Below are 24,788 nucleotides of genomic sequence, written 5' to 3' on the forward strand. Positions count from 1 at the left end.
TGGCTCATCATACACTGATCACCTGCTTGGTCATGCACAGATCACGTGACTAATCATGAACTGATCACGTAGCTATCATGCACTGATCACGTGGCTGATCATGCACTGATCACGTGGCTATCATGCAATGGTCACGTGGCTATCATGCACTGCTCACGTGGCTGATCATACACTGATCACGTCATTGATCATGCACTGATCACTTGGATATCATGCACTGATCACGTGGCTGATCATGCACTGTTCACGTGTCTGACCATGCACTGCTCACGTGGCTGATAATACACTGCTCACCTAACTGATCATGCCCTGATCACGTGGCTATCATGCACTGATGACGTGGCTGAACATGCACTGTTCACGTGGCTGATCACACACCTGTCACGTGACTGATCATGCACTGATCACGTGGCACTCATGCACTGATCACGTGGCTGATCATACTCTGCTCACGTCACTGATCATGCACACATCACGTGGCTATCATGCACTGCTCACGTGGCTCGTCATGCAATGATTACGTAGTTTCCATATACTGGACACGTGACTGATCATGCACAGATCACGTAAATGATCATGCACTGTTCACGTGACTGATCATGTACTGATCACGTGACTGATCATGCACTGATCACGAGGCTGTCATGCTCTGCTCACGTGTCTGATCATGCAATGATCACGTAGCAACCATGTACTTGTCATGTGACTGATCATGCACTGATCACGTAATTGATCATGCACTGATCACGTGGCTGATCACACATGAATCACGTGACTGATCATGCACTGATCACGTGGCTCTCATGCACTGATCACGTGGCTCTCATGCACTGATCACGTGGCTATCATGCCCTGATCACGTGGACATCATGCACTGATCACGTGGCTGATCATGCACTGATCACTTGACCGATCATGCACTGATCACGTGACTGATCATGCACTTTTCACGTGACTGATCATGTACTGATCACGTGACTATCATGAATTGATCACGTGGCTATAATGCACTGATCACGTGGCTGATCATGCAATGATCACGAGACTGATCATGCACTGATCACGTCTATATAATGCACTGATCACATGACTGCCCATGCACTGATCACGTGGATGATCATACACTGATCATGTGACACATCATGCAGTTATCACGTGGCTATCATGCACTGCTCACGTGACTGATCATGAAATGATCACATAGCTACCATGTACCGGTCACGTGAGTGATCATGCACTGATCACGTAATTGATCATGCACTGATCAGGTGACTTTTCAGGCACTGTTCACGTGACTGTTCATGCAGTGATCACGTGACTGATCATGCACTGATCACGTGGCTACCATGCACTGCTCACGTGGCTGATCATGCAATGATCACGTAAAATCATGAACTGGTCACGTGACTCATCATGTACTGATCACGTAATTGATCCGGCACTGATCACGTGGCTCATCATGCACTGATCACGTGACTGTTCACGCACTGATCACTTGACTGATCATGCACTGATCACGTGGCTATCATGCACTGATCAAGTGGCTGATCATACTCTGCTCCAGAAACTGATCATTCACTGATCACGTGGCTGTCATGCACTGCTCACGTGGCTGATCATGCACTGATCACGTGGCTGATCATACACTGATCTCGTGACTGATCGTGCAGTGATCACGTGGCTATCATGCACTGATCACTTGGATGGTCATACACTGATTACGTGCCTGGTTATGCACAGATTACGTGACTGATCATGCACTGATCACGTGACTGATAATGCACTGTATACGTGGCTATCATGCACTACTCACGTAGCTGATCATGCAATGATAATGTAGCTACCATGTACCGGTCACGGGACTGATCATCCACCCATCAGGTGACGGATCATACACTGATCACGTGACTATCATGCAACGTTCACGTGGCTGAACATACACTGATCACGTGATTGATCATGCACTGATCACTTGGATATCATGCACTGATCACGTGGCTGAGCATACACTGTTCACGTGTCTGACCATGCACTGCTCACGTGGCTGATCATACATTGCTCACGTAACTGATCATGCCCTGATCACGAGGCTATTATGCACTGATGATGTGGCTGAACATGCACTGTTCACGTGGCTGATCACACACCTGTCACGTGACTGATCATGCAATGATCACGTGACACTCATGCACTGAGCACGTGGCTGATCATACTCTGCTCACGTCACTGATCATGCACACATCACGTGGCTATCATGCACTGCTCACTTGGTTCGTCATGCAATGATCACGTACCTTCCATATACTGGTCACGTGACTGATCATGCACAGATCATGTAAATGATCATGCACTGTTCATGTGACTGATCATGTACTGATCACGTGACTGATCATGCACTGATCACGTGGCTATCATGCTCTGCTCACGTGGCTCGTCATGCAATGATCACGTAGCTACCATATACTGGTCACGTGACTGATCATGCACAGTTCACGAAAATGGTCATGCACTTTTCACGTGCCTGATCATGTACTGATCACGTGACTATCATGCACTGATCACGTGGCTATCATGCACTGATCACGTGGCTCGTCATGCAATGATCACATAGCTACCATATACTGGTCACGTGACTGATCATGCACAGTTCACGAAAATGGTCATGCACTTTTCACGGGACTGATCATGTACTGATCACGTGGCTATCATGCACTGATCACGTGGCTGATCATGCAATGATCACGAGACTGATCATGCACTGATCAAGTCTATATCATGCACTGATCACATGACTGCCCATGCACTGATCCCCCGGATGATCATACACTGATCATGCGACAGATCATGCACTGATCACGTAGCTATCATTCACTGCTCACGCGGCTATTCATGCAATGATCACGTAGCTACCATGTACTGGTCACGTGAGTGATCATGCACTGATCACGAAATTGTTCATTCACTGATCAGGTGACTTATCATGCACTGTTAACGTGAGTGATCATGCACTGATCACGTGACTGATCATGCACTGATCTCGTGGCTATCATGCACGGCTCATGTGGCTGATCATGCAATGATCACCTAGCTATCATATACTGCTCACGTGACTGATCATGTACTGATCACGTAATTGCTCATGCACTGATCATGTGGTTGATCATCCACTGATCACGTGACTGATCATGCACTGATCACGTGAATGATCATGCACTGATCACGTGGCTATCATGCACTGATCACGTGGCTGGTCATACACTGATCACGTGCCTGGTCATGCACAGATTACATGACTGATCATGCACTGAACACGTGACTGATCATGCACTGATCACGTGGCTATCATGCACTACTCACGTGGCTGCTCATGCAATGTTCATATAGCTACCATGTACCGGTCAGGTGACTGATCATACACCCATCAGGTGACGGATCATGCTCTGATCACGTGGCTATCATGCACTGTTCACGTGGCTGATCATACACTGATGACCTGCCTGGTCATGCACAGATCACATGACAAATCATGAACTGATCACATAGCTATCATGAACTGATCACCTGGCTGATCATGCACTGATCACGTGGCTGATCATGCACTGATACCGTGACTGAGCATGAACTGATCACATGACTATCATGTAGTGATCACGTGACTTAATGGCTCTGATCATGTGACTGATCATACGCTGATCATGTTTGCTATCATACACTGATCATGTGCCTCTGGAGGCAATAAACAAAGAGCTGAGTAGGCACGAATCAAAGAGTCAGCAGGCAATAATCATGGAACTCAGGTGTGAGGAATCATGCTGCTCAGCTGGCAATAATCAAGCAGCTGAGCAGGCAGGAATTAGGCAGCACAGCTGGCAATTGTCAAGCAGATGGCAGGCAGGAATCCTGCAGCTCAGCTGGCAATTGTCAAGCAGATGAGCAGACAGAAATCACGCAGCTCAGCAGGCCAGGTTCACGTGACTAGGCATGCACTGTTCACGTGGCTGATCATACACTGATCACGTGATTGATCATGCACTAATCACTTGGATATCATGCACTGATCACGAGGCTGATCATACACTGTTCTCGTGTCTGACCATGCACTGCTCACGTGGCTGATCATACACTGCTCACGTAACTGATCATGCACTGAACACGTGGCTATCATGCACTGAATACGTGGCTGAACATGCACTGTTCACGTGACTGATCATGTACTGATCACGTGACTGATCATGCACTGATCACGTGACTGATCATGCACTGATCACGTGACTGATCATGCACGGATAACGTGTCTATCATGCACTGATCACTTGGCTGCACATACACTGATCACGTGCCTGATCATGCACTGATCACGTGGCTGATCATGCACTGATCACGTGACTGATCATGCACTGATCACGTGGCTATCATGCACTGATCACCTGGCTATCATGCACAGATCACGTTACTGATCATGCACTGATCACGTGACTGATCATGCACTGATCACGTGGCTATCATGCACTGATCACTTGGCTGGACATACACTGATCACGTGCCTGGTCATGCACTGATCACGTGGCTGATCATGCACTGATCACGTGACTGATCATGCACTGATCTCGTGTCTGATCATGCACTGATCACGTGGCTATCATGCACTGCTCACGTGGCTGATCATGCGATGATCACGCAGCTACCATGTACTGGTCACATGACTGATCATGCACTGATCACGTGACTGATCATGCAGTGATCACGTGGCTATCATGCACTACTCACGTGGCTGATCATGCAATGATCATGTAGCTACCATGTACAGGTCACGTGAATGATCATACACCCATCAGGTGACTGATCATGCACTGATCACGTGGCTATCATGCACTGATCACGAGACTGATCATGCACTGATCACGTCTATATCATGCACTGATCACATGACTGCCCATGCACTGATCACGTGGATGATCATACACTAATCATGTGACAGATCATGCACTGATCACGTGGCTGATCATGCACTGATACTGTGACTGAGCATGGACTGATCACATGACTATCGTGTAGTGATCACGTGACTTAATGGCGCTGATCATGTGACTGATCATGCGCTGATCACGTTTGCAATCATACACTGATCATGTGCCTCTGGAGGCAATAAACAAAGACCTGAGTAGGCACGAATCAAACAGTCAGCAGGCAATAATCATGGAACTCAGGTGTGAGGAATCATGCTGCTCAGCTGGCAATAATCAAGCAGCTGAGCAGGCAGGAATTAGGCAGCACAGCTGGCAACTGTCAAGCAGATGACAGGCAGGAATCGTGCAGCTCAGCTGGCAATTGTCAAGCAGATGAGCAGACAGTAATCACGCAGCTCAGCAGGCCCAGATCACGTGACTGAGCATGCACTGTTCACGTGGCTGATCATACACTGATCACGTGATTGATCATGCACTGATCACTTGGATACCATGCACTGATCACGTGGCTGATCATACACTGTTGACGTGTCTGACCATGCACTGCTCACGTGGCTGATCATACACTGCTCACGTAACTGATTATGCACTGATCACGTGGCTATCATGCACTGATCACGTGGCTGAACATGCACTGTTCACGTGGCTGATCACACACCTGTCACGTGACATATCATGCACTGATCACGTGGCATTCATGCACTGATCACGTGGCTGATCATACACTGATCACGGGACTGATCATGCACTGATCACGTGACTGATCATGCACTGATCACGTGGCTATCATGCACTGATCACTTGGCTGGTCATACACAGATCACGTAAATGATCACACACTGTTCACGTGACTGATCATGTACTGATCACGTGACTGATCATGCACTGATCACGTGGCTGATTATGCACTGATCACGTGGCTGATCATGCACTGATCACGTAATTGATCATGCACTTATCATTTGGCTGATCATGCACTGATCACGTAACTGATCATGCACTGATCACGTGGCTATCATGCACTGAATACGTGGCTGAACATGCACTGTTCACGTGGCTGATCACACACCTGTCACGTGACATATCATGTACTGATCACGTGGCACTCGTGCACTGGTCACGTGGCTGATCATACTCTGCTCACGTAACTCATCATGCACACATCACGTGGCTATCATGCACTGCTCACGTGGTTCGTCATGGAATGATCACGAAGCTACCATACACTGGTCACGTGACTGATCATGCACAGATCACGTAAATGATCATGCACTGTCCACGTGACAGATCATGTACTGATCACGTGACTAATCATGAAGTGATCACGTGGCTATCCTGCACTGATCACGTGGATATCATGCACTGATCACGTGGCTGATCATGCAATGATCACGTAGCTACCATGCACTGATCACGTCTCTGATCATGCACTGATCACGTGGCTGATCATGCAATGATCACGTAGCTACCATGCACTGATCACGTCTCTGATCATGCACTGATCACGTGACTGATCATGCACTGATCACGTGGCTGAAAATGCACTGATCACGTAATTGATCATGCACTTATCATTTGGCTGATCATGCACTGATCACGTGACTGATCATGCACTGATCACGTGGCTGATCATGCAATGATCACTAATTGATCATGCACTTATCATTTGGCTGATCATGCACTGATCACGTGGCTGATCATACACTGATCAAGTGGCTATCATGCACTGATCACTTGGCTGGTCATACACTGATCACATGACTGATCATGCACTGTTCACGTGACTGATCATGTACTGATCACGTAATTGATCATGCACTGATCACGTGGCTGATCATGCAATGATCACGTGACTGACCATGCACTGATCACGTGACGGATCATCCACTGATCAGTTGGCTATCATGCACTGATTACTGGGCTGATCATACACTGATCACGTGACTGATAATGCACTGATCATCTGGCTATAGTGCACTCAGTACCTGGCTATCGTGCACTGATTACGTGGTTGATCATACACTGATCACGAGACTGATCATGCACTGATCACGTCTATATCATGCACTGATCACATGACTGCCCATGCACTGATCACCCGGATCATCATACACTGATCATGCGACAGATCATGCACTGATCACGTGGCTCTCATGCACTGCTCACGCGGCTGCTCATGCAATGATGACGTAGCTACCATGTACTGGTCACGTGAGTGATCATGCACTGATCACGTAATTGTTCATGCACTGATCAGGTGACTTATCATGCACTGTTAACGTGAGTGATCATGCACTGATCACGTGACTGATCATGCACTGATCTCGTGGCTATCATGCACGGCTCATGTGGCTGATCCTGCAATGATCACCTGCCTATCATATACTGCTAACGTGACTGATCATGCACTGATCACGTAATTGATCATGCACTGATAATGTGGCTGATCATGCACTGATCACGTGGCTGATCATCCACTGATCACGTGACTGATCATGCACTGATCACGTGATGATCATGCACTGATCACTTGGATATCATGCACTGATCACGTGGCTGATCATACACTGCTCACGTAACTGATCATGCACTGATCACGTGGCTATCATGCACTGAATATGTGGCTGAACATGCACTGTTCACGTGGCTGATCACACACCTGTCACGTGACATATCATGTACTGATCACGTGGCACTCATGCACTGGTCACGTGGCTGATCATACTCTGCTCACGTAACTCATCATGCACACATCACTTGGCTATCATTCACTGCTCACGTGGTTCGTCATGGAATGATCATGAAGCTACCATACACTGGTCACGTGACTGATCATGCACAGATCACGTAAATGATCATGCACTGTTCACGTGACAGATCATGTACTGATCACGTGACTAATCATGAAGTGATCACGTGGCTATCCTGCACTGATCACGTGGATATCATGCACTGATCACGTGGCTGATCATGCAATGATCACGTAGCTACCATGCACTGATCACGTCTCTGATCATGCACTGATCACGTGGCTGATCATGCAATGATCACGCAGCTACCATGTACTGGTCACATGACTGATCATGCACTGATCACGTAATTGATCATGCACTGATCACCTGGCTTATCATGCATTGATCATGTGACTGATCATGTGCTGATCATGTTTGGTGTCACACAGTGATCATGTGCTTCTGGAGGCAAAGAACATAGAGCTGAGTAGGCAGGAAACAGTCAGCAGGCTATAATCATGGAACTCAGCTCTGAGAAATCATGCTGCTCAGCTGGCAATAATCAAATAAATGAGCAGGCAGGAATTACGCATCACAGGTGGCAATTGTCAAGGAGATGGCAGGCAGGAATCGTGCAGCTCAGCTGGAAATTGTCAAGCAGATGAGCAGACAGTAATCACGCAGCTCAGCAGGCCCTGATATCGTGACTGAGCATGCACTGTTCACATGGCTGATCACACACCTATCACGTGAATGATCATGCACTGATCACGTGGCTCTCATGCACTGATCACGTGATTGCGCATGCATTGTTCACGTAATAGTATGCACTGATCACGTGGCTATCATGCACTGATGACGTGGCTAATCATGCACTGATCATATGACTGATCATGCACTGATCACGTAGCTATCTTGCACTGATCACTTGGCTGATCATACACTCATCACGGGACTGATTGTGCCCTGATAAAGGCGCTATCATGCATTGATTACATGACTCCACATGCACTGATCACGTGGATGACCATGCACTGATCACGTGACTGATCATGCACTGATCACGTGGCTATCATGCACTGATCACCTGGCTATCATGTACTGATGACGTGACTGATCATGCACTGATCACGTGACTGATCATGCACTGATAACGTGTCTATCATGCACTGATCACTTGGCTGCACTTACACTGATCACGTGCCTGATCATGCACTGATCACGTGGCTGATCATGCACTGATCACGTGACTGATCATGCACTGATCACGTGGCTATCATGCACTGATCACCTGGCTATCATGCACAGATCACGTGACTGATCATGCACTGATAACGTGTCTATCATGCACTGATCACTTGGCTGCACTTACACTGATCACGTGCCTGATCATGCACTGATCACGTGGCTGATCATGCACTGATCTCGTGTCTGGTCATGCACTGATCACGTGGCTATCATGCACGGCTCACGTGGCTGATCATGCGATGATCACGCAGCTACCATGTACTGGTCACATGACTGATCATGCACTGATCTCGTGACTGATCATGCAGTGATCACGTGGCTATCATGCACTACTCACGTGGCTGATCATGCAATGATCATGTAGCTACCATGTACAGGTCACGTGAATGATCATACACCCATCAGGTGACTGATCATGCACTGATCACGTGGCTATCATGCACTGATCACGAGACTGATCATGCACTGATCACGTCTATATCATGCACTGATCACATGACTGCCCATGCACTGATCACGTGGATGATCATACACTAATCATGTGACAGATCATGCACTGATCACGTGGCTGATCATGCACTGATACTGTGACTGAGCATGGACTGATCACATGACTATCATGTAGTGATCACGTGACTTAATGGCGCTGATCATGTGACTGATCATGCGCTGATCATGTTTGCAATCATACACTGATCATGTGCCTCTGGAGGCAATAAACAAAGAGCTGAGTAGGCACGAATCAAACAGTCAGCAGGCAATAATCATGGAACTCAGGTGTGAGGAATCATGCTGCTCAGCTGGCAATAATCAAGCAGCTGAGCAGGCAGGAATTACGCAGCACAGCTGGCAATTGTCAAGCAGATGACAGGCAGGAATCGTGCAGCTCAGCTGGCAATTGTCAAGCAGATGAGCAGACAGTAATCACGCAGCTCAGCAGGCCCAGATCACGTGACTGAGCATGCACTGTTCACGTGGCTGATCATACACTGATCACGTGATTGATCATGCACTGATTACATGATGGATCATCCACTGATCAGTTGGCTATCATGCACTGATTACTTGGCTGATCATACACTGATCACGTGACTGATAATGCACTGATCATGCACTGATCACGTGATGATCATGCACTGATCACTTGGATATCATGCACTGATCACGTGGCTGATCATACACTGCTCACGTAACTGATCATGCACTGATCACGTGGCTATCATGCACTGAATACGTGGCTGAACATGCACTGTTCACGTAACTCATCATGCACACATCATGTGGATATCATGCACTGATCACGTGGATATCATGCACTGATCACGTGGCTGATCATGCAATGATCACGTAGCTACCATGCACTGATCACGTCTCTGATCATGTACTGATCACGTGGCTGATCATGCAATGATCACGCAGATACCATGTACTGGTCACATGACTGATCATGCACTGATCACGTAATTGATCATGCACTGATCACCTGGCTTATCATGCATTGATCATGTGACTGATCATGTGCTGATCATGTTTGGTGTCACACAGTGATCATGTGCTTCTGGAGGCAAAGAACATAAAGCTGAGTAGGCAGGAAACAGTCAGCAGGCTATAATCATGGAACTCAGCTCTGAGAAATCATGCTGCTCAGCTGGCAATAATCAAATAAATGAGCAGGCAGGAATTACGCATCACAGGTGGCAATTGTCAAGGAGATGGCAGGCAGGAATCGTGCAGCTCAGCTGGAAATTGTCAAGCAGATGAGCAGACAGTAATCACGCAGCTCAGCAGGCCCTGATATCGTGACTGAGCATGCACTGTTCACATGGCTGATCACACACCTATCACGTGAATGATCATGCACTGATCACGTGGCTCTCATGCACTGATCACGTGATTGCGCATGCATTGTTCACGTAATAGTATGCACTGATCACGTGGCTATCATGCACTGATGACGTGGCTAATCATGCACTGATCATATGACTGATCATGCACTGATCACGTAGCTATCTTGCACTGATCACTTGGCTGATCATACACTCATCACGGGACTGATTGTGCCCTGATAAAGGCGCTATCATGCATTGATTACATGACTCCACATGCACTGATCACGTGGATGACCATGCACTGATCACGTGACTGATCATGCACTGATCACGTGGCTATCATGCACTGATCACCTGGCTATCATGTACTGATGACGTGACTGATCATGCACTGATCACGTGACTGATCATGCACTGATAACGTGTCTATCATGCACTGATCACTTGGCTGCACTTACACTGATCACGTGCCTGATCATGCACTGATCACGTGGCTGATCATGCACTGATCACGTGACTGATCATGCACTGATCACGTGGCTATCATGCACTGATCACCTGGCTATCATGCACAGATCACGTGACTGATCATGCACTGATAACGTGTCTATCATGCACTGATCACTTGGCTGCACTTACACTGATCACGTGCCTGATCATGCACTGATCACGTGGCTGATCATGCACTGATCTCGTGTCTGGTCATGCACTGATCACGTGGCTATCATGCACGGCTCACGTGGCTGATCATGCGATGATCACGCAGCTACCATGTACTGGTCACATGACTGATCATGCACTGATCACGTGACTGATCATGCAGTGATCACGTGGCTATCATGCACTACTCACGTGGCTGATCATGCAATGATCATGTAGCTACCATGTACAGGTCACGTGAATGATCATACACCCATCAGGTGACTGATCATGCACTGATCACGTGGCTATCATGCACTGATCACGAGACTGATCATGCACTGATCACGTCTATATCATGCACTGATCACATGACTGCCCATGCACTGATCACGTGGATGATCATACACTAATCATGTGACAGATCATGCACTGATCACGTGGCTCATCATGCACTGATACTGTGACTGAGCATGGACTGATCACATGACTATCATGTAGTGATCACGTGACTTAATGGCGCTGATCATGTGACTGATCATGCGCTGATCATGTTTGCAATCATACACTGATCATGTGCCTCTGGAGGCAATAAACAAAGAGCTGAGTAGGCACGAATCAAACAGTCAGCAGGCAATAATCATGGAACTCAGGTGTGAGGAATCATGCTGCTCAGCTGGCAATAATCAAGCAGCTGAGCAGGCAGGAATTACGCAGCACAGCTGGCAATTGTCAAGCAGATGACAGGCAGGAATCGTGCAGCTCAGCTGGCAATTGTCAAGCAGATGAGCAGACAGTAATCACGCAGCTCAGCAGGCCCAGATCACGTGACTGAGCATGCACTGTTCACGTGGCTGATCATACACTGATCACGTGATTGATCATGCACTGATTACGTGACGGATCATCCACTGATCAGTTGGCTATCATGCACTGATTACTTGGCTGATCATACACTGATCACGTGACTGATAATGCACTGATCATGCACTGATCACAATGATGATCATGCACTGATCACTTGGATATCATGCACTGATCACGTGGCTGATCATACACTGCTCACGTAACTGATCATGCACTGATCACGTGGCTATCATGCACTGAATACGTGGCTGAACATGCACTGTTCACGTAACTCATCATGCACACATCATGTGGATATCATGCACTGATCACGTGGATATCATGCACTGATCACGTGGCTGATCATGCAATGATCACGTAGCTACCATGCACTGATCACGTCTCTGATCATGTACTGATCACGTGGCTGATCATGCAATGATCACGCAGCTACCATGTACTGGTCACATGACTGATCATGCACTGATCACGTAATTGATCATGCACTGATCACCTGGCTTATCATGCATTGATCATGTGACTGATCATGTGCTGATCATGTTTGGTGTCACACAGTGATCATGTGCTTCTGGAGGCAAAGAACATAGAGCTGAGTAGGCAGGAAACAGTCAGCAGGCTATAATCATGGAACTCAGCTCTGAGAAATCATGCTGCTCAGCTGGCAATAATCAAGTAGATGAGCAGGCAGGAATTACGCATCACAGGTGGCAATTGTCAAGGAGATGGCAGGCAGGAATCGTGCAGCTCAGCTGGAAATTGTCAAGCAGATGAGCAGACAGTAATCACGCAGCTCAGCAGGCCCTGATATCGTGACTGAGCATGCACTGTTCACATGGCTGATCACACACCTATCACGTGAATGATCATGCACTGATCACGTGGCTCTCATGCACTGATCACGTGATTGCGCATGCATTGTTCACGTAATAGTATGCACCGATCACGTGGCTATCATGCACTGATGACGTGGCTAATCATGCACTGATCATATGACTGATCATGCACTGATCACGTAGCTATCTTGCACTGATCACTTGGCTGATCATACACTCATCACGGGACTGATTGTGCCCTGATAAAGGCGCTATCATGCATTGATTACATGACTCCACATGCACTGATCACGTGGATGACCATGCACTGATCACGTGACTGATCATGCACTGATCACGTGGCTATCATGCACTGATCACCTGGCTATCAGGTACTGATGACGTGACTGATCATGCACTGATCACGTGACTGATCATGCACTGATAACGTGTCTATCATGCACTGATCACTTGGCTGCACTTACACTGATCACGTGCCTGATCATGCACTGATCACGTGGCTGATCATGCACTGATCACGTGACTGATCATGCACTGATCACGTGGCTATCATGCACTGATCACCTGGCTATCATGCACAGATCACGTGACTGATCATGCACTGATAACGTGTCTATCATGCACTGATCACTTGGCTGCACTTACACTGATCACGTGCCTGATCATGCACTGATCACGTGGCTGATCATGCACTGATCTCGTGTCTGGTCATGCACTGATCACGTGGCTATCATGCACGGCTCACGTGGCTGATCATGCGATGATCACGCAGCTACCATGTACTGGTCACATGACTGATCATGCACTGATCACGTGACTGATCATGCAGTGATCACGTGGCTATCATGCACTACTCACGTGGCTGATCATGCAATGATCATGTAGCTACCATGTACAGGTCACGTGAATGATCATACACCCATCAGGTGACTGATCATGCACTGATCACGTGGCTATCATGCACTGATCACGAGACTGATCATGCACTGATCACGTCTATATCATGCACTGATCACATGACTGCCCATGCACTGATCACGTGGATGATCATACACTAATCATGTGACAGATCATGCACTGATCACGTGGCTGATCATGCACTGATACTGTGACTGAGCATGGACTGATCACATGACTATCATGTAGTGATCACGTGACTTAATGGCGCTGATCATGTGACTGATCATGCGCTGATCATGTTTGCAATCATACACTGATCATGTGCCTCTGGAGGCAATAAACAAAGAGCTGAGTAGGCACGAATCAAACAGTCAGCAGGCAATAATCATGGAACTCAGGTGTGAGGAATCATGCTGCTCAGCTGGCAATAATCAAGCAGCTGAGCAGGCAGGAATTACGCAGCACAGCTGGCAATTGTCAAGCAGATGACAGGCAGAAATCGTGCAGCTCAGCTGGCAATTGTCAAGCAGATGAGCAGACAGTAATCACGCAGCTCAGCAGGCCCAGATCACGTGACTGAGCATGCACTGTTCACGTGGCTGATCATACACTGATCACGTGATTGATCATGCACTGATCACTTGGATATCATGCACTGATCACGTGGCTGATCATACACTGTTCACGTGTCTGACCATGCACTGCTCACGTGGCTGATCATACACTGCTCACGTAACTGATTATGCACTGATCACGTGGCTATCATGCACTGATCACGTGGCTGAACATGCACTGTTCACGTGGCTGATCACACACCTGTCACGTGACATATCATGCACTGATCACGTGGCACTCATGCACTGATCACATGGCTGATCATACTCTGCTCTCGTAACTCATCATGCACACATCAGGTTTCTATCATGCACTGCTCACGTGGCTGGTCATGAAATGATCACGTAGCTACCATATACTGATCACGTGACTGATCATGCACTGATCACGTAATTTATCATGCACTTATCATTTGGCTGATCATGCACTGATCACGTGGCTGATCATACACTGATCAAGTGGCTATCATGCACTGATCACTTGGCTGGTCATACACTGATCACATGACTGATCATGCACTGTTCACGTGACTGATCATGTACTGATCACGTGACTGATCATGCACTGATCACGTAATTGATCCTGCACTGATCACATGGCTCATCAAGCACTGATCCGGTGGCTGATCACACACGTATCACGTGACTGATCATGTACAGATCACGTAAATAATCATGAAGTGATCACGTGGCTATCCTGCACTGATCACGTGGCTATCATGCACTGATCACGTGGCTATCATGCACTGATCACGTGGTTGAGCATGCAATGATCACGTAGCTACCATGCACTGGTCACGTGACTGATCATGCACTGATCAGGTAATTGATCATGCACTGATCACGTGACTGATCATGCACGGATCACGTGACTGATCATGCACAGATCACGTGACTGATCATGCACTGATCACGTGGCTATCATGCACTGCTCACGTGGCTGATCATTCAATGATCACGCAGCTACCATGTAATGGTCACATGACTGATCATGCACTGATCACATAATTGATCATGCACTGATCACGTGGCTTATCATGCACTGATCACGTGACTGATCATGTGCTGATCATGTTTGGTGTCATACACTGATCATGTGCCTCTGGAGGCAATGAACATAGAGCTGAGTAGGCAGGAATCAGTCAGCAGGCTATAATCATGGAACTCAGCTCTGAGAAATCATGCTGCTCAGCTGGCAATAATCAAGTAGATGAGCAGGCAGGAATTACGCAGCACAGGTGGCAATTGTCAAGCAGATGACAGGCAGGAATCGTGCAGCTCAGCTGGAAATGGTCAAGCAGATGAGCAGACAGTAATTACGCAGCTCAGCAGGCCCTGATCACGTGACTGAGCATGCACTGTTCACGTGGCTGATCACACACTGATCACGTGACTGATCATGCACTGATCACGTGACTGATCATGCACTGATCACGTGGCTATCATGCACTGATCACGTGGCTGACATACACTGATCACGTGGCTGATCATGCACTGATCACGTGGCTGATCATGCACTGATCACGTGTCTGATCATGCACTGATCACGTGGCTATCATGCACTGCTCACGTGGCTGATCATGCATGATCACGCAGCTACCATGTACTGGTCACATGACTGATCATGCACTGATCACGTGACTGATCATGCACTGATCACGTGGCTATCATGCACTACTCACGTGGCTGATCATGCAATGATCATGTAGCTACCATGTACAGGTCACGTGAATGATCATACACCCATCAGGTGACTGATCATGCACTGATCACGTGGCTATCATGCACTGATCACGTGACTGATCATGCACTGATCACGTCTATATCATGCACTGATCACATGACTGCCCATGCACTGATCACGTGGATGATCATACACTAATCATGTGACAGATCATGCACTGATCACGTGGCTGATCATGCACTGATACGTGACTGAGCATGGACTGATCACATGACTATCATGTAGTGATCACGTGACTTAATGGCGCTGATCATGTGACTGATCATGCGCTGATCATGTTTGCTATCATACACTGATCATGTGCCTCTGGAGGCAATAAACAAAGAGCTGAGTAGGCACGAATCAAACAGTCAGCAGGCAATAATCATGGAACTCAGGTGTGAGGAATCATGCTGCTCAGCTGGCAATAATCAAGCAGCTGAGCAGGCAGGAATTACGCAGCACAGCTGGCAATTGTCAAGCAGATGACAGGCAGGAATCGTGCAGCTCAGCTGGCAATTGTCAAGCAGATGAGCAGACAGTAATCACGCAGCTCAGCAGGCCCAGATCACGTGACTGAGCATGCACTGTTCACGTGGCTGATCATACACTGATCACGTGATTGATCATGCACTGATCACTTGGATATCATGCACTGATCACGTGGCTGATCATACACTGTTCACGTGTCTGACCATGCACTGATCACGTGGCTGATCATACACTGCTCACGTAACTGATCATGCACTGATCACGTGGCTATCATGCACTGATCACGTGGCTGAACATGCACTGTTCACGTGGCTGATCACACACTGTCACGTGACATATCATGCACTGATCACGTGGCACTCATGCACTGATCACGTGGCTGATCATACTCTGCTCACGTAACTGATCATGCACACATCACGTGGCTATCATGCACTGCTCACGTGGCTGATCATGCAATGATCACGTAGCTACCATATACTGATCACGTGACTGATCATGCACTGATCACGTAATTGATCATGCACTGATCACGTGGCTGATCATGCACTGATCACGTGGCTGATCATGCACTGATCACGTGGCTATCATGCACTGATCACGTGGCTGATCATGCACTGATCACGTGACTGATCATGCACTGATCACGTGACTGATCATGCACTGATCACGTGACTGATCATGCACTGATCACGTGATTGATCATGCACTGATCACGTGGCTGATCATGCACTGATCACGTGGCTGATCACACACGTATCACGTGACTGATCATGCACTGATCACGTGACTATCATGCACTGATCACGTGGCTATCATGCACTGATCACGAGGCTGATCATGCACTGATCACGTGGCTATCATGCACTGATCACGTGGCTGATCATGCAATGATCACGTAGCTACCATGCACTGGTCACGTGACTGATCATGCACTGATCACGTAATTGATCATGCACTGATCACGTGACTGATCATGCACTGATCACGTGACTGATCATGCACTGATCACGTGACTGATCATGCACTGATCACGTGGCTATCATGCACTGATCACGTGGCTGATCATGCACTGATCACGCAGCTACCATGCACTGGTCACGTGACTGATCATGCACTGATCACGTAACTGATCATGCACTGATCACGTGGCTTATCATGCACTGATCACGTGACTGATCATGTGCTGATCATGTTTGGTGTCACACACTGATCATGTGCCTCTGGAGGCAATGAACATAGAGCTGAGTAGGCAGGAATCAGTCAGCAGGCTATAATCATGGAACTCAGCTCTGAGAAATCATGCTGCTCAGCTGGCAATAATCAAGTAGATGAGCAGGCAGGAATTACGCAGCACAGGTGGCAATTGTCAAGCAGATGACAGGCAGGAATCGTGCAGCTCAGCTGGCAATGGTCAAGCAGATGAGCAGACAGTAATCACGCAGCTCAGCAGGCCCTGATCACGTGACTGAGCATGCACTGTTCACGTGGCTGATCACACACATATCACGTGACTGATCATGCACTGATCACGTGACTGATCATGCACTGATCACGTGGCTGATCATGCACTGATCACGTGGCTGATCATGCACTGATCACGTGGCTGATCATGCACTGATCACGTGGCTGATCATGCACTGATCACGTGGCTATCATGCACTGATCACGTGGCTGACATACACTGATCACGTGCCTGATCATGCACTGATCACGTGGCTGATCATGCACTGATCACGTGACTGATCATGCACTGATCACGTGTCTGATCATGCACTGATCACGTGGCTATCATGCACTGCTCACGTGGCTGATCATGCATGATCACGCAGCTACCATGTACTGGTCACATGACTGATCATGCACTGATCACGTGACTGATCATGCACTGATCACGTGGCTATCATGCACTACTCACGTGGCTGATCATGCAATGATCATGTAGCTACCATGTACAGGTCACGTGAATAATCATACACCCATCAGGTGACTGATCATGCACTGATCACGTGGCTATCATGCACTGATCACGAGACTGATCATGCACTGATCACATCTATATCATGCACTGATCACATGACTGCCCATGCACTGATCACGTGGATGATCATACACTAATCATGTGACAGATCATGCACTGATCACGTGGCTGATCATGCACTGATACCGTGACTGAGCATGGACTGATCACATGACTATCATGTAGTGATCACGTGACTTAATGGCGCTGATCATGTGACGGATCATGCGCTGATCATGTTTGCTATCATACACTGATCATGTGCCTCTGGAGGCAATAAACAAAGAGCTGAGTAGGCACGAATCAAACAGTCAGCCGGCAATAATCATGGAACTCAGCTGTGAGGAATCATGCTGCTCAGCTGGCAATAATCAAGCAGCTGAGCAGGCAGGAATTACGCAGCACAGCTGGCAATTGTCAAGCAGATGACAGGCAGGAATCGTGCAGCTCAGCTGGCAATTGTCAAGCAGATGAGCAGACAGTAATCACGCAGCTCAGCAGGCCCTGATCACGTGACTGAGCATGCACTGTTCACGTGGCTGATCAAACACTGATCACGTGATTGATCATGCACTGATCACTTGGATATCATGCACTGATCACGTGGCTGATCATACACTGTTCACGTGTCTGACCATGCACTGATCACGTGGCTGATCATACACTGCTCACGTAACTGATCATGCACTGATCACGTGGCTATCATGCACTGATCACGTGGCTGAACATGCACTGTTCACGTGGCTGATCACACACCTGTCACGTGACATATCATGCACATATCACGTGGCACTCATGCACTGATCACGTGGCTGATCATACTCTGCTCACGTAACTGATCATGCACACATGACGTGGCTATCATGCACTGCTCACGTGGCTCGTCATGGAATGATCACGTAGCTACCATATACTGGTCACGTGACTGATCATGCACAGATCACGTAAATGATCATGCACTGTTCACGTGACTGATCATGTACTGATCACGTGACTGATCATGCACTGATCACGTGGCTGATCATGCACTGATCACGTGGCTGATCATGCACTGATCACGTGGCTGATCATGCACTGATCACGTGGCTGATCATGCACTGATCACGTGACTGATCATGCACTGATCACGTGACTGATCATGCACTGATCACGTGGCTATCATGCACTGATCACGTGGCTGATCATGCACTGATCACGTGACTGATCATGCACTGATCACGTGACTGATCATGCACTGATCACGTGACTGATCATGCACTGATCACGTGGCTATCATGCACTGATCACGTGGATATCATGCACTGATCACGTGGCTGATCACACACGTATCACGTGACTGATCATGCACTGATCACGTGGCTATCATGCACTGATCACGTGGCTATCATGCACTGATCACGTGGCTGATCATGCAATGATCACGTAGCTACCATGCACTTGTCACGTGACTGATCATGCACTGATCACGTAACTGATCATGCACTGATCACTGACTGATCATGCACTGATCACGTGACTGATCATGCACTGATCACGTGACTGATCATGCACTGATCACGTGGCTATCATGCACTGATCACGTGGCTGATCATGCACTGATCACGTAGCTACCATGTACTGGTCACGTGACTGATCATGCACTGATCACGTAATTGATCATGCACTGATCACGTGGCTTATCATGCACTGATCATGTGACTGATCATGCACTGATCACGTGACTGATCATGCACTGATCACGTGGCTATCATGCACTGATCACGTGACTGACATGCACTGATCACGTGCCTGATCATGCACTGATCACGTGGCTGATCATGCACTGATCACGTGACTGATCATGCACTGATCACGTGACTGATCATGCACTGATCACGTGGCTATCATGCACTGCTCACGTGGCTGATCATGCGATGATCACGCAGCTACCATGTACTGGTCACATGACTGATCATGCACTGATCACGTGACTGATCATGCACTGATCACGTGGCTATCATGCACTACTCACGTGGCTGATCATGCAATGATCATGTAGCTACCATGTACAGGTCACGTGAATGATTATACACCCATCAGGTGACTGATCATGCACTGATCACGTGGCTATCATGCACTGATCACGAGACTGATCATGCACTGATCACGTCTATATCATGCACTGATCACATGACTGCCCATGCACTGATCACGTGGATGATCATACACTAATCATGTGACAGATCATGCACTGATCACGTGGCTGATCATGCACTGATACCGTGACTGTGCATGGACTGATCACATGCCTATCATGTAGTGATCACGTGACTTAATGGCGCTGATCATGTGACTGATCATGCGCTGATCATGTTTGCTATCATACACTGATCATGTGCCTCTGGAGGCAATAAACAAAGAGCTGAGTAGGCACGAATCAAACAGTCAGCAGGCAAGAATCATGGAACTCAGGTGTGAGGAATCATGCTGCTCAGCTGGCAATAATCAAGCAGCTAGCAGGCAGGAATTACGCAGCACAGCTGTCAATTGTCAAGCAGATGACAGGCAGGAATCGTGCAGCTCAGCTGGCAATTGTCAAGCAGATGAGCAGACAGTAATCACGCAGCTCAGCAGGCCCTGATCACGTGACTGAGCATGCACTGTTCACGTGGCTGATCATACACTGATCACGTGATTGATCATGCACTGATCACTTGGATATCATGCACTGATCACGTGGCTGATCATGCACTGATCACGTGTCTGACCATGCACTGATCACGTGGCTGATCATGCACTGCTCACGTAACTGATCATGCACTGATCACGTAACTGATCATGCACTGATCACGTGGCTGATCATGCACTGATCACGTAGCTACCATGTACTGGTCACGTGACTGATCATGCACTGATCACGTAACTGATCATGCACTGATCACGTGGCTGATCATGCACTGATCACGTGACTGATCATGCACTGATCACGTGACTGATCATGCACTGATCACGTGGCTATCATGCACTGCTCACGTGGCTGATCATGCACTGATCACGCAGCTACCATGTACTGGTCACATGACTGATCATGCACTGATCACGTAACTGATCATGCACTGATCACGTGGCTTATCATGCACTGATCATGTGACTGATCATGCACTGATCATGTTTGGTGTCATACACTGATCATGTGCATCTGGAGGCAATGAACAAAGAGCTGAGTAGGCAGGAATCAGTCAGCAGGCTATAATCATGGAACTCAGCTCTGAGAAATCATGCTGCTCAGCTGGCAATAATCAAGTAGATGAGCAGGCAGGAATTATGCAGCACAGGTGGCAATTGTCAAGCAGATGACAGGCAGGAATCGTGCAGCTCAGCTGGCAATTGTCAAGCAGATGAGCAGACAGTAATCACGCAGCTCAGCAGGCCCTGATCACGTGACTGATCATGCACTGTTCACGTGGCTGATCACACACTGATCACGTGAATGATCATGCACTGATCACGTAACTGTCATGCACTGATCACGTGGCTATCATGCACTGAGGACGTGGCTGATCATGCACTGATCACGTGGCTCTCATGCACTGATCACGTGGCTGTCATGCACTGATCACGTTGATATAATGCACTGATAACGTGGCTGATCACACACGTATCACATGACTGATCATGCACTGATCACGTGGCTATCATGCACTGATCACGTGGCTATCATGCACTGATCACGTGGCTGATCAGGCAATGATCACGTAGCTACCATGTACTGGTCATGTGACTGATCATGCACTGATCACGTAACAGATCATGCACTGATCATGTGGCTGATCATGCACTGATCACGTGTTTGATCATACACTGATCACGTGACTGATCATGCCCTGATCACGTGACTGATCATGCACTGATCACGTGGCTATCATGCACTGATCACTTGGCTGGACATACACTGATCACCTGCCTGGTCATGCACTGATCACGTGGCTGATCATGCACTGATCACGTGACTGATCATGCACTGATCACGAGACTGATCATGCACTGATCACTTCTATATCATGCACTGATCACATGACTGCCCATGCACTGATCACGTGGATGATATTACACTAATCATGTGACAGATCATGCACTGATCATGTGGCTGATCATGCAATGATACTGTGACTTAGCATGGACTGATCACTTGACTATCATGTAGTGATCACGAGACTTAATGGCGCTGATCATGTGACTGATTATGCGCTGTTCATATTTGCTATCATACACTGATCATGTGCCTCTGGAGGCAATAAACAAAGAGCTGATTAGGCACGAATCAAACAGTCAGCAGGCAATAATAATGGAACTCAGGTGTGAGGAATCATGCTGCTCAGCTGGCAATAATCAAGCAGCTGAGCAGGCAGGAATTACGCAGCACAGCTGACAATTGTCAAGCAGATGACAGGCAGGAATCTTGCAGCTCAGCTGGCAATTGTCAAGCAGATGAGCAGACAGTAATCACGCAACTCAGCAGGCCCAGATCACGTGACTGAGCATGCACTGTTCACGTGGCTGATCATAAACTGATCACGTGACTGAGCAAGCACTGATCACGTGGCTGATCATACACTGTTCACGTGTCTGACCATGCACTGATCACGTAGCTTATCATACACTGCTCACGTAACTGATAATGCACTTATCACGTGGCTATCATGCACTGAATATGTGGCTGAACATGCACTGTTCACGTGGCTGATCACACACCTGTCAAGTGACATATCATGCACTGATCACCTGGCACTCATGCACTGATCACGTGGCCATCATGCACTGATCACGAGACTGATCATGCACTGATCACGTCTATATCATGCAGTGATCACATGACTGCCCATGCATGATCACGTGGATGATCATACACTAATCATGTCACAGATCATGCACTGATCACGTAATTGATCATACACTGATCATGTGGCTGATCATGCACTGATCACGTGGCTAATCATACACTGATCACGTGACTGATCATGCACTGATCACGTGACTGATCATGCACTGATCACGTGGCTATCATGCACTGATCACTTGGCTGGACATACACTGATCACGTGCCTTGTCATGCACTGATCACGTGGCTGATCATGCACTGATCACGTGACTGATCATGCACTAATCTCGTGTCTGATCATGCACTGATCACGTGGCTATCATGCACTGCTCACGTGGCTGATCATGCGATGATCACGCAGCTACCATGTACTGGTCACATGACTGATCATGCACTGATCACGTGACTGATCATGCAGTGATCACGTGGCTATCATGCACTACTCACGTGGCTGATCATGTGATGATCATGTAGCTACCATGTACAGGTCACGTGAATGATCATACACCCATCAGGTGACTGATCATGCACTGATCACGTCTATATCATGCAGTGATCACATGACTGCCCATGCATGATCACGTGGATGATCATACACTAATCATGTGACAGATCATGCACTGATCACGTGGCTGATCATTTACTGATACCGTGACTGAACATGGACTGATCACATGACTATCGTGTAGTGATCACGTGACTTAATGGCGCTGATCATGTGACTGATCATGCGCTGATCATGTTTGCTATCATACACTGATCATGTGCCTCTGGAGGCAATAAACAAAGAGCTGAGTAGGCACGAATCAAAGAGTCAGCAGGCAATAATCATGGAACTCAGGTGTGAGGAATCATGCTGCTCAGCTGGCAATAATCAAGCAGCTGAGCAGGCAGGAATTACGCAGCACAGCTGGCAATTGTCAAGCAGATGACAGGCAGGAATCTTGCAGCTCAGCTGGCAATTGTCAAGCAGATGAGCAGACAGTAATCACGCAACTCAGCAGGCCCAGATCACGTGACTGAGCATGCACTGTTCACGTGGCTGATCATAAACTGATCACGTGAC

The sequence above is a fragment of the Bos javanicus genome, chromosome 28 (assembly GCF_032452875.1).
Source record: "Bos javanicus breed banteng chromosome 28, ARS-OSU_banteng_1.0, whole genome shotgun sequence".
NCBI lineage: Eukaryota > Metazoa > Chordata > Mammalia > Artiodactyla > Bovidae > Bos > Bos javanicus.